This window comes from Garra rufa, chromosome 1, assembly GCF_049309525.1.
Source record: "Garra rufa chromosome 1, GarRuf1.0, whole genome shotgun sequence".
Lineage (NCBI taxonomy): Eukaryota > Metazoa > Chordata > Actinopteri > Cypriniformes > Cyprinidae > Garra > Garra rufa.
In genome coordinates, this window is record NC_133361.1 from 65,693,239 (window position 1) to 65,708,238 (window position 15,000).

General features: G+C 37.5%; 2 non-coding genes and 1 pseudogene across 2 annotated transcripts; all 3 read left to right on the top strand.

Moving 5' to 3' along the window:
- The window catches only part of LOC141318658 (uncharacterized), a 530,387-nt pseudogene that overhangs the window by 176,602 nt on the left and 338,785 nt on the right, over positions 1-15,000 (top strand).
- On the top strand, positions 13,948-14,066 carry LOC141299099 (5S ribosomal RNA). The gene has a single exon (XR_012341702.1). It is a non-coding gene; the product is annotated as a 5S ribosomal RNA (ribosomal RNA).
- LOC141299166 (5S ribosomal RNA) lies at positions 14,151-14,269 on the top strand. Its single transcript, XR_012341715.1, has one exon. It is a non-coding gene; the product is annotated as a 5S ribosomal RNA (ribosomal RNA).

Below are 15,000 nucleotides of genomic sequence, written 5' to 3' on the forward strand. Positions count from 1 at the left end.
TGCTGGGCCCCATTGATGTCCATAGTATGAAAAAAATACTATGGGAGTCAATGGAGGAACAGACATTTTTGGTTATGAACATTCTTCAAATTATCTTTTGTGTTAAGGAGAACAAATAAATTCATATGGGTTTAGAACAACATAATAGATGACAGAATTTTAATATTTGGGGTAACTGTTCCCTTAACTTGCTGCTAGCCTTTATCTCAAAAATAATTTAACTTCTCTAGTCATTTAGCAACTGGTCCTAAAGTCATAGTGTATGAAATCTATTCAGTAATTTATTTTTATTGCCAAATTTCCCATTAATTCCCTTTAATTCCTGTAAATTCTGTCCAACTTAAAATATTTCTAAAATTAAGTTCATCTGGAAATTTTCCACCCCTTTGCAACCATAATCATGATGCTGAAGAACATTCATGTTAGAAAGCATTGAGCACTTAAACACATTCAGATAAAGCTAAAATATATAATTTACAACATTATTTTTGTTATATTTCATACACAAAATGTATAACCAATCCCCTCCAGTTTTTCGCGATTCTGCGATCGCTGAATTTAACAAAAAATCAACATGTCAATTTTTTTTGCAATCCTGCATAATTCGTAATATAAAAATTAAAAAAAAATTTTTAAACAAATATTTAAATAATAATAATATATATATATTGTACGTTGATAAAGACTCTTGAAAACATATTTGATCGACATTTAGACTACTATTTGATTTTCTGTATTTAAAAAAAAAAAAAAATTAGAAAAGCTTTTTAATTTTGTGCTAGTTAAATAAATTTTCGGGATACCAAAATCTGAAGAGTACCTGCCTAAAGGGCTACCAGAGATTTTGACATTTTGCGAGCCCTGTACAGAAATGGCGAACGTGTGTTTCTATTTATTTTCCACTGATTTAGGTGATTTAATTAGCTTGTCTCTGGTATTTTAAACATAAGATAAATAGTTCTAACACACAAAAATTTAATTTGTTTCTCAGTCATGCACTTATAAAAAAATACACTGCAGTGATCCATGTTTTACAGCAGCTGTCTTATGTCTGTTATTACATTAGGACTTCCTTTCATATTTTTCTCTTTAAAATGCTTCTTTTTTTAAGACCTGATGGAAGAGAGTGAGGAGAGTGAAGAACCGAGTGAAGAGGAGGAGCATCATGTCAAACCAGAAAAAAAAACTTTGAGTCACTCAAAGACTAAAAAGACATTTTTAAAGAAAAGAACAGCCAAGAAATCTGTGTGCACTCAGTGTGGAAAGAGTTTCACAAACAAACATAGTCTAGAGCGTCACATGAGAGTTCACACTGGAGAGAAGCCGTTCACATGTGATCAGTGCGGAAAGAGTTTAACATCCAAACATAGTCTCAAGCGTCACATGAAAGTTCATACTAGAGTGAAACCGTTCTCATGTGATCTGTGTGGATTTCAATTAGCAGAAAAAGGAAACCTTAAAAAACACATGACAATCCACACAGGAGAAAAGCCATTTACATGTGATCAGTGTGGGAAGAGTTTTGCAACCAAACATTATCTTGAGTTTCACATGAGAGTTCATACCGGAGAGAAGCCATTCATGTGTGATCAGTGTGAAAAGAGATTTTCAACCCAAAAAAATCTTCAGTGCCACATGAGAGTTCACACTGGAGAGAAGCCATTCACATGTGATCAGTGTGGGATAAGTTTTGTACAACAAGGAAACCTTAGCGGACACATGAGAGTTCACACAGGAGAGAAGCCGTTTCCATGTGATCAGTGCGCAAAGAGTTTCTCACACAAACACAGCCTTGAGCGTCACATGAGAGTTCACACTGGAGAGAAGCCATTCACATGTTATCAGTGCGGGATAAGTTTTGCACAACAAGGAAACCTTAGCGGACACATGAGAGTTCACACAGGAGAGAAGCCGTTTCCATGTGATCAGTGCACAAAGAGTTTCTCACACAAACAAAGTCTTGAGCGTCACATGAGAGTTCACACTGGAGAGAAGCCATTCACATGTACTCAATGTGGAAATCAATTCAAAGAAAAAGGATCCCTTAAAAAGCACATGAAAATCCACACTGGAGAGAAGCCGTTTTCATGTGATCAGTGCGGGAAGAGTTTCTCAGACAAACCCTGTCTTGAGCTTCACATGAGAGTTCACACCGGAGAGAAGCCGTTTCCGTGTGATCACTGTGGTAAAAGCTTCAGACAATCATCAAACCTTACAGTACACAGGAGAATTCACACAGGAGAGAAGCCGTACAAGTGTGATCTATGTGAAAAGAGATTCGCACACAAAAATGCTCTTGAGGGTCACATGAGGATCCACACCGGAGTGAAGCCGTTCATGTGCGATCGGTGTGAAATGAGATTCTCAAATAAAGATAGTCTTGAGTGTCACATCAGAGTTCACACTAGAGAGAAGCCATTCACTTGTGATCAATGCGGAAAGAGCTTCACGCAAAGAGCACATCTTAAAACACACTTGAAAGTTCACACTGGAGAAAAGCCACACACGTGTGATCAGTGCGGGACGAGTTTCCCATACAAAAACGGTCTTACTGTTCACATGAGGATCCACACAGGAGAGAAGCCATTCAAGTGTGATCAGTGCGGCAAAACATTTCATACGTCATCAAATTTGAAAACTCACCTGGCAGTTCATACGAATGAGAAGCCACATTCCTGTTCTGTATGTGGAAAGACATTTTCACAGCTGAGGAATTTACTTTTACATCAGAAAACTCTGCATACTGGTGTGAGAGAGCACTTGTGCTTTGAGTGTGGGAAGACTTTCACTACAGTGAAACATTTAAGACTACACCTGAGAGTTCACACTGGAGAAAAACCTCACAAGTGTTCATACTGTGACAAGACATTCAGTCAGTTAGGAAATATGAAAACACACGAGAAGATGCACAGCACAGAGAAGCGTCATACCAGGTGTGATCAGTGTGGGAAGAGTTTCTCTTCTAAAAGTCGCCTGAAGCTACACATGAGGATCCACACAGTGGAGTAACCACATCTATTTGGGCAAAGGTTTGTCCAGTTACTTTCTTTATTCACACATATTTCTTTGAATTTTCCATAGCATAGTGGCCAATGAACTTGTGCCATATAGGAAAGAATTTTCCTTTTCACACGGAGCTTTTATTCCAATAACGTGATATTTAGCCCCTGGAATGCAAATTTTACTAGGGTAACCAAGCCAAAAACATGTATTTCATGTCCCCGGGGGACCCCCACTTTCGAAACACCTTTGGGCAATTTTTGAGTAGCAATTGGGTGGGTTTTGTTGTGAAAACCTTGCAACCCTGATCCTGACTTGCCATCTACTCATTGGATGCACCTTTAAAGTGTTTTGTTTTCGATCTGAATTACTTGGTTTTAAAGTGAAGTAATGATTTAGAGCTTTCTATAGATATTTCGTGTATGTGAGGCAATTAGCTGGGGGTCGGTTCATTTTAGTGCAGCGCTCCTGTTCAACAACAAGACATCAGAAAGCGCATTCTGTTTGTTTTCTTTATTTTACAAAAACACATTTTGTTGATACTGTGAGTGCACACAAACTAAGGTAGACCCTTCACAGTTCCAGATGATATACAGTGCTCAGCATGAATAAGTACACCCTCTTTGAAAAGTAATTTCAATGAAGAAAAAACAATTTACAAAATGTTGACAAGACAAAGTTTTATATAACATTTGTTTAACTTATAACATGAAAGTAAGGTAATTAATATAACATGCAGAGAACAAAATTTTCAGTTTTACTCAAATTAGGGTGATGCAAACATGAATATACCCCACTAAAAATATCTGAATCAAAGCTAAATTTTAGAGTACAAATGTCTAATTTAACAAGAATTCAACCATAGTTGAGTCTAACTATTCATTACGCAGGTGTCCAGCAAACAGTTGACTATAGAAGTGTGTTACTTAAAGAAAACCCTTTCACATCTCATTCTGTCAGCAATGGCACCACATGGAAGAGAAATGTCAAAACTATTTCTTTACACCAGAAAGGTGAAGGCCGCAAGATCAGCCTATCGTTACTCATCAGCCAGAATACTGTAGCAAAAGTGGTACAAAATTTTTTTAAAAGATGAAACTGCAACCATCTCGTCCAGGTGGTCCACGGAAGTTAACACCTGAGCAGGTGCATCTTCTGACGAGAAGGGTTGAATAAAAATGCATGCAAGTGAACTGCAGGTATCTAAAAAAGTAGAAAGCCACACAATACAGCGTAAACTGCAGAGGAATGGCCCACCTAGACATGTTATATATAACTTTTCATAGTTCCTAGAACTATTGGCAGAAGTTACTGCTTTTTTTGTGTATTCGCACAACAGGAACTAGGAACTCAGTTTGCGGGAACTGATTTCCCAGATAACAAGATAGATCTCCCAGATAGATCTGGAAAGCAGACGTCTGTAGGATGTCAGTTTTACATACATTTTAATTAATAAACACCGTAAAAACTTCTTATAGATGTCTGTTTGACATCTGATAGGAAATGTCCAATAGATGTATTGCAGATGAGCAAACTATGTTTTGCAGATGTAAATGCAGACATCAAATATAGTCCAAATACGTCTCTGAGATGTACGTGCGCTATCAGGGTTAGCTCCAACTTTTTTAAACAGTTTTAAACAGTTCTATAGGAACTACCAGTGATCCAGTGTATGCTGATTGGCCAAACAGGCACAAAACACTGGTTACTTGGCTTTTTTTAAAAACCATGTAAACATTTACTCCATGAACATGAAAAACAGGGGTAATGGCATTTACCTGTTCTCTGCAGCATTGTGTTTCTTTCTCAGCCTCTGTGATATGTAACAGAATTTCATGCTGTCTGAATCACGTCAATTGTGCATTAACGTAAGGTCTTCGTAATCATGATACCCATGACACACAGTAAAAATCCAGGTCTTAGAACTCAGTTCCTGGAAATATATGGTGTGAAAGCATCATTTCTGGAATCTCTGTGAAAGGGGCTGAAGTAGATCATAATGGTGCACAGTAGCTGTCGACCAGATTTGATGGTATTAAAATGACTATTGAGCTCATCAGTAATCTTGACTTTCTGCTGTACTTTACATTTCTTATTTGTCTCTCACTTGAAATGTCACTTGATTTAATATCTCTTCTAGACCTGATGAAATGGCTGAAGATTAATATGAGAGTTCACACTGGTAGAAAGTTGCTCAGGCATTCGAACTAAGAAAGTAACTGATAAGTTTCAGCTCATCTTGTGCTGGATTTTACCTGTTTGGCACCATTTGGTTAAATTGCACTTTTTTGAGTTCTTGACATTTCTAATGTTTTTTTGTTGTTGTAAGAAATGAACGATTACTTTGTCTTTTCCTTATAGCAAAGTCTGATTTGTCTGTAAGCATATTTTGGCATCTTTGTATAGTCTCACCCAACACAATTTGTATTTCAGTTCTACACTTTTAATAAATAAGTCTGATCAAATCTAAAACTTAATAGGTTCAGTACAACAATGGTTTATTGATTTATATGATCAAATTACTTTTGACCTAAATTGTTTGTCACATTGATTTAAATAGGATAATCTTGTACAATAATAATGTGAACATACAAAGAGTGAGAAAATATATTCCTTTCACTGTAATTAACAACATGAAGTGCATTAAACATGATATTACATCAAGGTTTCCTAAACTGGGGTTTGCAAAGCAACTGTAGGGGTTTTGTGAGTTTAATAAAAGGCTAACAAGTAATTAATCTTTAAAGTTTTAATCATAAAAATATAAAATTAAAAAAATCATTTAAAAATAACAATCAGCTCAGTGCCACCTTGCGGTCCAGAGATGGCTGTTTTTGCATGTAATTTCCTAAGTTTGTCTAGAACTCATTAGAACATTTTTCCCAGTTAAAAGATATTTTCATATCAACCATTTTGGCCGACAGCTAGTCTGAATTTTGTTGTAAAAGACTATATTTTTGTGAATGCATTTGTTATACCCCTGGAAAAGGGGAGAGAATTAATCATTCACACTCGACGATGCTTCTCCACTGCCAACTTTATGCATAATGTCTTTTGATAACAATTAACAATTAACTATTTTTCAAAACAGTGCTGTTTCCATTTTCTTCTTAATTCACAATTGGTACAATAAGTGGTTGATAAGATATGTTCTTTGGTTATCTATAAATCAACAATACCTCAGTGAATTAATACATATTTAATGGAATTTCAGAATTATCTGAAAACCTACACCGCGTTCCAAATTATTATGCAAATGATATCTTTCTCTGGTTTTCATAATTAGTCAATGAAAATGACAGTCAGTATAATTTTTAAGTCATCAACCATTAGGGTATAATTCGAATTTTATTGAACAAACCTCCTAATGATAACAGTATTTATTTCAAAAATAAAAAACTGAAAATGCACTGTTCCACATTATTATGCACAACAGAGTTAAAACATTGTATAGGTTGTAAAGAACTGAAAATGGGCATTTGCTGAATTTGCAGCATTAGGTGGTCATATTTACTGAAATCAAAAGCTATTTCAATCAAAAACATCCTAACTGGGCAAGTTACATCTTACCATAGGACCCCTTCTTTGATATCGCTATCACAATTCTTGCATCCATTGAATTTGTGAGTTTTTGGAGAGTTTCTGATTGAATTTGTTTGCAGGATGCCAGAATAGCCTCCCAGAGCTGCTGTTTTGATGTGAACTGCCTCCCACCCTCATAGATCTTTTGCTTGAGGATGCTCCAAAGGTTCTCAATCTGGTTGAGGTCAGGGGAGGATGGTGGCCACACCATGAGTTTCTCATCTCTTATGCAGATAGCAGCCAATGACACAGAGGTATTATTTGCAGCATGAGATGGTGCATTGTCATGCATGAAGATGATTTTGCTACGGAAGGCACAGTTCTTCTTTTTGTACCATGAAAAAAGTGGTCAGTCAAAAACTCTACATACTTTGCCGAGGTCATTTTTATACCTTTAGGGACCCTAAAGGCGCCAACCAGCTCTCTCCCTATGATTCCGGCCAAAAACGCCACCTCCTTGTTGTGGTCGCAGCCTTGTTGGGACATGTTCCATCCACTACTCCATCCATCTGGACCATTCAAAGATCGCAGCCTTGTTGGGACATGTTCCATCCACTACTCCATCCATCTGGACCATTCAAAGATGCACGACACTCATCAGTAAACAAGACTGTTTGAAAATTAGTCTTCATGTATGTCTGGGCCCACTGCAACCGTTTCTGCTTGTGAGCATTGGTTAGGAGTGGCCAAATAGTAGGTTTATGCACAACTTCAAGCCTCTGGAGGATGTTTGCGGGACTCTAGAGGCACCAGCAGTTTCAAAAACCTGTTTGCTACTTTGTAATGGCATTTTAGTAGCTGCTCTCTTAATCTGATTAATTTGTCTGGCAGAAACCTTCCTCATTCTGCCTTTACCTGCACAAACCTGTCTGTGCTCTGAATCAGCCTTAAATCTCTTCACAGTACAATGATCACGCTTACGTTTTCGTGAAATATCTAATGTTTTCATACCTTGTCCAAGGCATTGCACTATTTGACGCTTTTCGGCAGCAGAGAGACCTTTTTCTTTCCCATATTGCTTGAAACCTGTGGCCTGCTTAATAATGTGGAACATCCTTCTTAAGTACTTTTCCTTTAATTGGGCTCACTTGGCAAACTATTTATCACAGGTGTCTGAGATTCGTTTCAGTGATCCAAAGAGCCATGAGACACAATACCATCCATGAGTTTAATTGAAAAACAAAAAACTGTATGTTTATGACACTTACATCCAATTTGCATAATAATTTGGAACGCGGTGTATACACGCAAAATGAAATAAAGTCCATGAAACGTTAACTTACTCATTTTATCTGAGGTGAATCAATAAACATGTCAACTTCTCGTAAAATAAAGGGAACTCTCTGTAACAGAGCCGGCACCAGCCGAGCGCTGAAGAGGGGGCGTCTGAAATTCAAAGAGGGGGCGATCATTTTAATGCAAATATAACGCTCCCAAGTAAGAAAAAACAGATAGCTATGGTACATTGCTTAAGTTTTAACACGCCATAAACCAACATATCTGCTACAAGCTGAAAAACTGCAGCTAGTGAGCAACGTCCAGAGCTCTGAACGAACGGTCTTTATATGCATGTATATATATATATACACAAAACAGAAGTTTTAACCGGAAACGCAGACACGCAAGACCATCAAACGCAATTTATGCCTGCTACCCTACATGTTTGTTTAACATAGTATTAAAACAACCTGACAGCACTGACAACTGTGACTAATAATCAAACACTTTAAAGCATGAGCAAAATATTTAATCATACCTTTAGCCTCAGTAGAGCTGCAATCTTCTCTTCGATGAGTGAAACCTCCTCAGCAGTAACTCTTTCCATTCTTCTCTGAACTTTCTACTAAAGTCATTTTCGAATGCCAACTTGATCAGATGCGCTTTTCGTCCATGCAACATGCTGCGTCGGTGCTCAGAAAATACATTCTTCAATGTTGAGAAAGAGTTCTCGCACATAGCAGTCAAGCCCCAAATGTTAGTGCGTGTTTTAGGGCAGTCAGCACCACTGGCATGGCTTGGAAAACGCTGGAGTAATTTGAAAGAAGTTTGACCAAAGTCATTTTCTTGTCCTTGTCTTTGCACAATGTGTGCCAAAACTGGCGGGCAACGGTGAACTGAGACTCTACAATTTCGGTGTTCGTTAAATCTAGTAGTGGTTTCAAGTTTATCCAAAGCTGACATGTACTGGCTATTACGTTCGCTGAAACGCACGGACATTTCTCCGAGAATAGAGTCAATAATGTTAAAAAACAGCCGCTTGCACTCCTGTTCAATGTTCGATTCACGCTGACCATCACTTCATTTTACAATATAGTCCTGCAGAGACTTGCTGGCCTGTCGCTGCCGTTTTGGAGCAGTAGGAACCGCATCATCTGAACTTTTGATGCTTTCAGCCCACAGTTAACTGTTCTTTTTTCAAAATTGAGTAAATAGCTTTTCATTGATGTATGGTTTGTTATAGGACAATGTTTGTCTGTGATACAACTATTTGAAAACCTGGAAGCTGAGGGTACAAAACAATCTTAATTTTGAGAAAATCGCCTTAAAAGTTGTCCAAATGAAGTTCTCAGCAATGCATATTACTAGTTTATAGTATATTTATGGTAGGAAATTAAAAAAATATCCTTATGGAACATGATCATTACTTAATATCCTAATGATTTTGGCATAAAAGAAAAATCTATAATTTTGACCCATACAATGTATTTTTGGCTATTGCTACAAATATTCCTGTGCTACTTAAGACAGGACAGGGTCACATTTATGTATTATTACAGTGGCCCATGCTGTGAAGCAGTTTTAAGGAAGAAACAGAAAATAAAAGACCATTTTAATGTTCAAAAGATAAAAAATATTTTCCTTGGACCTATTCATTTTGATTAGAAATTGTTGTGTATTAAATTGTGAAACCTAAAGATTTTCTTCTCTCTGTTAAACACAATAATAAAGAACAGCTGTTATGTTCAGAGGTGGGACCAAGTCATTGTTTTGCAAGTCACAAGTAAGTCTCGAGTCTTTGCATTCAAGTCTCAAGTCAAGTCCCGAGTCAAGCCAGACAAGTCCCAAGTCAAGTCCCAAGTCAAGACGAGCAAGTCCAAGTCGAGTTGCAAGTCCTCAACTTTAAGCTTCAAGTCCTTAACAAGTCACTAGTGCTGTTTGCCTAAATTAGTGCCTCTGTATTAATTACTATAGTAAATTTAAAGTCAATATTAGTCTATAGTAGGTATAATTATAAAATATAGACTATAATAATTATAGGGCTGTCCCCGAATAGTCGAAGATTCGATGCATCGATATGCGGAGCCTGATTCGACCACCGATCTCACAGTCGAATCTTCGCGGGTGAAACGAGCATCATACCATTTTGCCAATATGGGGGTGCTCAATGTCTAATTGCACACAGAACTACTGGTTTTGTACGGTTATATTAAGTTATATACAGCCTTTGATTATGATAATGCAGTAAAAACAAAAGTGAAAAGAAAGAAGCGTTCAGTAAATATTTTTAACGTGTTTGTGAATAATTCCAACCACCCCTGTGACAAATTTAATTTTCACTTTCTCTGATGCATGACGAGATGAGGACCATCTTGACGCGTTTTTGCAGTTGGAGGCGCCTCTTTTGAATGGTTTTCTGTTGGCAGTGAGCGTTCTGTGCCCTGTTTATGCGCCCCCGGCTGCTGCGCCTCGCGTTTTGCAGGAGCGCTCTGAGCGCCTGAAGTTGAAAAAAAAAAAATCAACTCTGAGCGGAAAAACACCCAACGTCATTCGCGTTCTTTTCCATTGTCCAATCGAATGAATGGAGATGCGGGTCTTCTGTTGTGATGGCGAAAGTTTACCGTTGCTTAAAAAGTCCGGAGACTGCAAGAAATGGAGGAGAAACCTTTGGTGTCTATTGTGGGTAACCCGGAGCTGTATTATTTAGGGTTTCTGCTAATATGACAGTTTACTTAACAGCAAAAAACTAAGTTAGAGCGCTCGCGCTATAATCCTTTGAATTGACTGACAGGACAGCTGTTTTGGTCGTTGCTTAGCAACATAAAAAAACCGCAGCACACTGCTCTTTCATTAAAAGTCACCAAAAAAGGCAGTGCTGTGCGCCTCGCGTTTTTAGAACTAAAAGACGCGTTCTGTGTTTTTATTTAAACCTAAATAAGTTTGTCTGTCAGTTGGCAGGCAGTTTTGGTCGCTTATAAAATAAAATAAAAATAGTTTTACCCTCCTGCTGACTATAGTGTCGTGCCCCTCCCAACCCATTCACACACGCACATAAGATGATTCGACTATCGGTCGACTATAGAAAGATTCGAAAATTCTGATTCGACTATGAAAATTCATAGTCGGGGACAGCCCTAAATAATTAGTGATGTTTTATTGAGGAATGTATCATTGTTTGTGATAAAAAATAGGCCTAATTGAATTAATAATTTATTTTAAGTCCACTGTTTCATTTGTTAAATATTCAGTGACTTTAATAAATCAGTTGAGTCAAATAAAATATATAAGTATAATATAAATATATATAAATATTTGAAAGGTTTAGCCAATTATTAGGCTACTGTTGTTACTTCTTATAATTATTATTATAAGTGGTTTATAGTGATTATGTGTAATTTAAATGTCAAATTATGTGTAATTTAAATGTCATATGTCGCGTCTTTTGCGCGCTCAAGTTCAAATTTCAAATGTAGACGCGCGGTATGCGCGCTCATAATGGAAGCTACGCGGTCGCCACCATAGATATACTGTACGCAATGCGCTCGTTTTTTTCCAGCGCGTCCGCGCCGCATAGAGATAAAAACATCTCACCACAGGTCTTGTGACAAGAACCAACCGAACAGCTTCATCCTTTTCCTTTATAACATTGAAAGCACTGCCAAGTAGGCCTATATATAAATAAAATACATATTTATTTTGTGTTTCAAAATTATATACATGAGGCTCAAACATTATTAACAAACGTGCGTGTTTATTTTAGCACTTCAGTCAGTGAACAGGCAGCCAGAAAATGCAAAAATAAATCAAAGAAATAATATAATTAAATAAAAAAAACAGCTTAAATAACAATGTTAAATAGGCTAGTAAACATACATTCGTTGCAAAAATGTCGTGCGTCTCATCTACTGGCCCGAGTCCGACTGGAACCTGTCGTTTTTCTCTTTCTCTCCCCCATTACTGCTGTTTTTAATAGCAAAGTGATTACATTTATTTTCGTTTCTTTAGTTTATGAAGTTAATTTAGAGATATTTTTGGAACACTTTTTGTTTGTTAAATTCAAGTTTGTTTGTTTTTTTTGTTTTTGTTTTTTAGTAACGACCAATTGCGACCAGCGGCAGAGATTAATTTAGCCTGCTCAAGTCATCACGATTTAAATTAAAATCCATAGTTATATTTATATAAAAAAAACGTATCAAAAGCATATCACAATATTAGTTTAATCGTTCAATGTGTCGTTGCCTGACACATTCATGGTAATTACTTTTGCTGGGGCTTAGCGGCCAGGTGCATTTGAACACTGACCCCTTCCAGAGAGAGATCACGAGAGGTGCTCCCTCCGGCATGATTATCCTAATAATATCTTGTAGTGTGATGCGCCATGAATTTCAAATATTGTAGTGTATGCATGTTTAGGATTTCAGGTAAAATAATCTTCAAAGTTTCTCTGTATGTGTGCGCTGCAACCAGATTTCATATTCGGTTAGGATTTTAAAACTCCAGTAGTGAGAGCCGGTGTTCTAACATTTCATCCTACCTATTCTGACGCCAGTCATGCCACAGGATGCGCAAGCTGAGCGGTTTGGAAAGAAAGACAAAGTGGCGCGCCTAGCGTTTTGTATGCGTTTTTAGGCTCAACATGTGAATGGCCGATAAAAAACATTAAATATCCTTGACATTATGTGGATAAAAACATTATAAGCGCTCACTTAGCGAGCCCCTCTCTGGCTCAGTGCCAAATGCTGCGCTAATCATACCAGTGTAATTCGCTTCAGCCTATATTGATCAGAACTCTCCGAAGTTTTTCTTTTGAAGACTTGCCGAGTCACAGGGTTCAAGTCCAAGTCAAGTCTCGAGTCATTGCTGTCAAAGTCTAAGTCGAGTCGCAAGTCATCTTTGATTATGTCAAGTCAAGTCACAAGTCATCAAATTTGTGACTCGAGTCCGAGTCGAGTCTCGAGTCATTGACTCGAGTCCACAACTCTGGTTATGTTAAACTCTGAGTGGTCACTATTGAAACTATATGTGGCCCCTGATGTATTGTATTGTAAGATTGTAGACAACAGGCTTTACTGCAGAGTATAGAAATAAAACAAACATATTAAGGAAGGAATTTTATTTCACTATTTAAAATATTTTAAATATCAATTTAAGGCAATTTTTGACCCTTTTTAAGATCCGCAGAAGTAAAATGAACAGTAGAAAATGAGTAGGATTTGACAATGTACGGTAGAATATTAAGGCATAGAATGACATGATTTATAATTCAGATACAGCGTTACACAAAACAACATTTCTTATACAATGGAATTTCAGCCTTTATAACATTAAAAGGGATAAATCGAGTTTATCATTTATTATATTTATTTAAAACATAAATATTACTGTCTTATTTGTTTATATTTTTAGAAGGCACATTAACTTCTTTCACATTTACAACTCTGTGTTTGCTGCATAACAACGTAGGTCGATAATTGCAATAATTTGACCATAAAGAGCTGAAAAAATGTAGAAAAGAAAAATTCATTCTTTGTCACGAGGGGGCCTTTAAGAGCGCTGAAATACTACGGTATCCATAGGAACGGCTCTATACAAATCAACATTAACGCTGTTTTATCAGGCAATAAATGAAAATGACAACCAAACGTTTCTGAGGACAGTCGGTTCCCCTCAGATACATTCATACAGAGACATCCGTGCCGCATTTTGACTTTGAAACGTGCAGTGCACATATTTATTCATTGACATCATTGCCTTTTGAAGTTTAATCCAGCCCTATCGCGATTATCATCTTTCCGTCCCCAAACGTACGACCTCCTAAATTATAATGAAGTATTTCTAATACTATATTTGAACCTTTTTATGGCCTTAAATTTGATTGATTTGACTAACTAAATTGCAGAGTATTTTAAGGACCTGCAGGTGCCCTCTCCTTTATAATACCCCGTCGGGCAGCCGGTGAAACTTTCTGGTAGCCCGACTGGAAAACACAATAGCCCCAGGACGTCGGGCTAGCGATTTTGCGAGCCCTGCATTACATAAAAAAAATACCAGGTGCTGTAAGCTTTTGCCTATTCTTCACTATTTATATAATATGCTGGCTTTTACGGAGGCTGATCTTTAAATAGCCCACTCTTTTGAGCAGCCCTTGCTTATGGCCATACCGCGCTGAGAGCGCCCGATCTCGTCTGATCTCGGAAGCTAAGCAGCGTCGGGCCTGGTTAGTACTTGGATGGGAGACCGCCTGGGAATACCAGGTGCTGTAAGCTTTTGCCTTTTCTTCACTATTTATATAATATGCTGGCTTTTACGGAGGCTGATCTTTAAATAGCCCACTTTTTGGAGCAGCCCTCGCTTATGGCCATACCGCGCTGAGAGCGCCCGATCTCGTCTGATCTCGGAAGCTAAGCAGCGTCGGGCCTGGTTAGTACTTGGATGGGAGACCGCCTGGGAATACCAGGTGCTGTAAGCTTTTGCCTTTTCTTCACTATTTATATAATATGCTGGCTTTTAGAAAGACGTGTTTTACCGCTCTATTTATTACAATCATTTACATGTATTATAGAGTTTTAAGTGTTTTACATGTTTTTTTTAGGCCATTTTATTACTCTTAACATTTTAAGTGTATGTGTCTTTAATAAATGGATGGTTGGCCTGTCATGTGACTAGACACATGACAGGAAGCAGGAAGTACAACTGTATAAGAGAGCAGCATGACAAACAAAGGACAGTCACCAAACTGTTGGATTGAGGAGTTGCTAATTTTAGAGCTCACCTTTCCATTCACCACCTGCAAACTTTGGATTACACTTTCTGTGGATTGTATATACACTGGTGGACACTCACATTGGACTTATCAACACACTGGGGTTCTTGGACTGTTTTTAGGGTATGGACAAATGAACTGTATTCTTTTAACAGAGTTTACCTGTTTTTAGGGTATGGACAAAAGAACTGTATTCTTTTAACAGAGTTTACCTAGTTTTATCGTGTTGTTTTAAAGTCTTTTATGTGAACCTTGTAAATACACCAAATCTATTTAAACCAATTTTCTTTTATGTCTCATTCTTTTAACCACTAGTCATCTCTCACAGTTAAATCTGACCCCATTTTAGTCTTGTAACTCGGCTGATAAGGCCGATTGTTACACTTTTATGGGAGACCGCCTGGGAATACCAGGTGCTGTAAGCTTTTGCCTTTTCT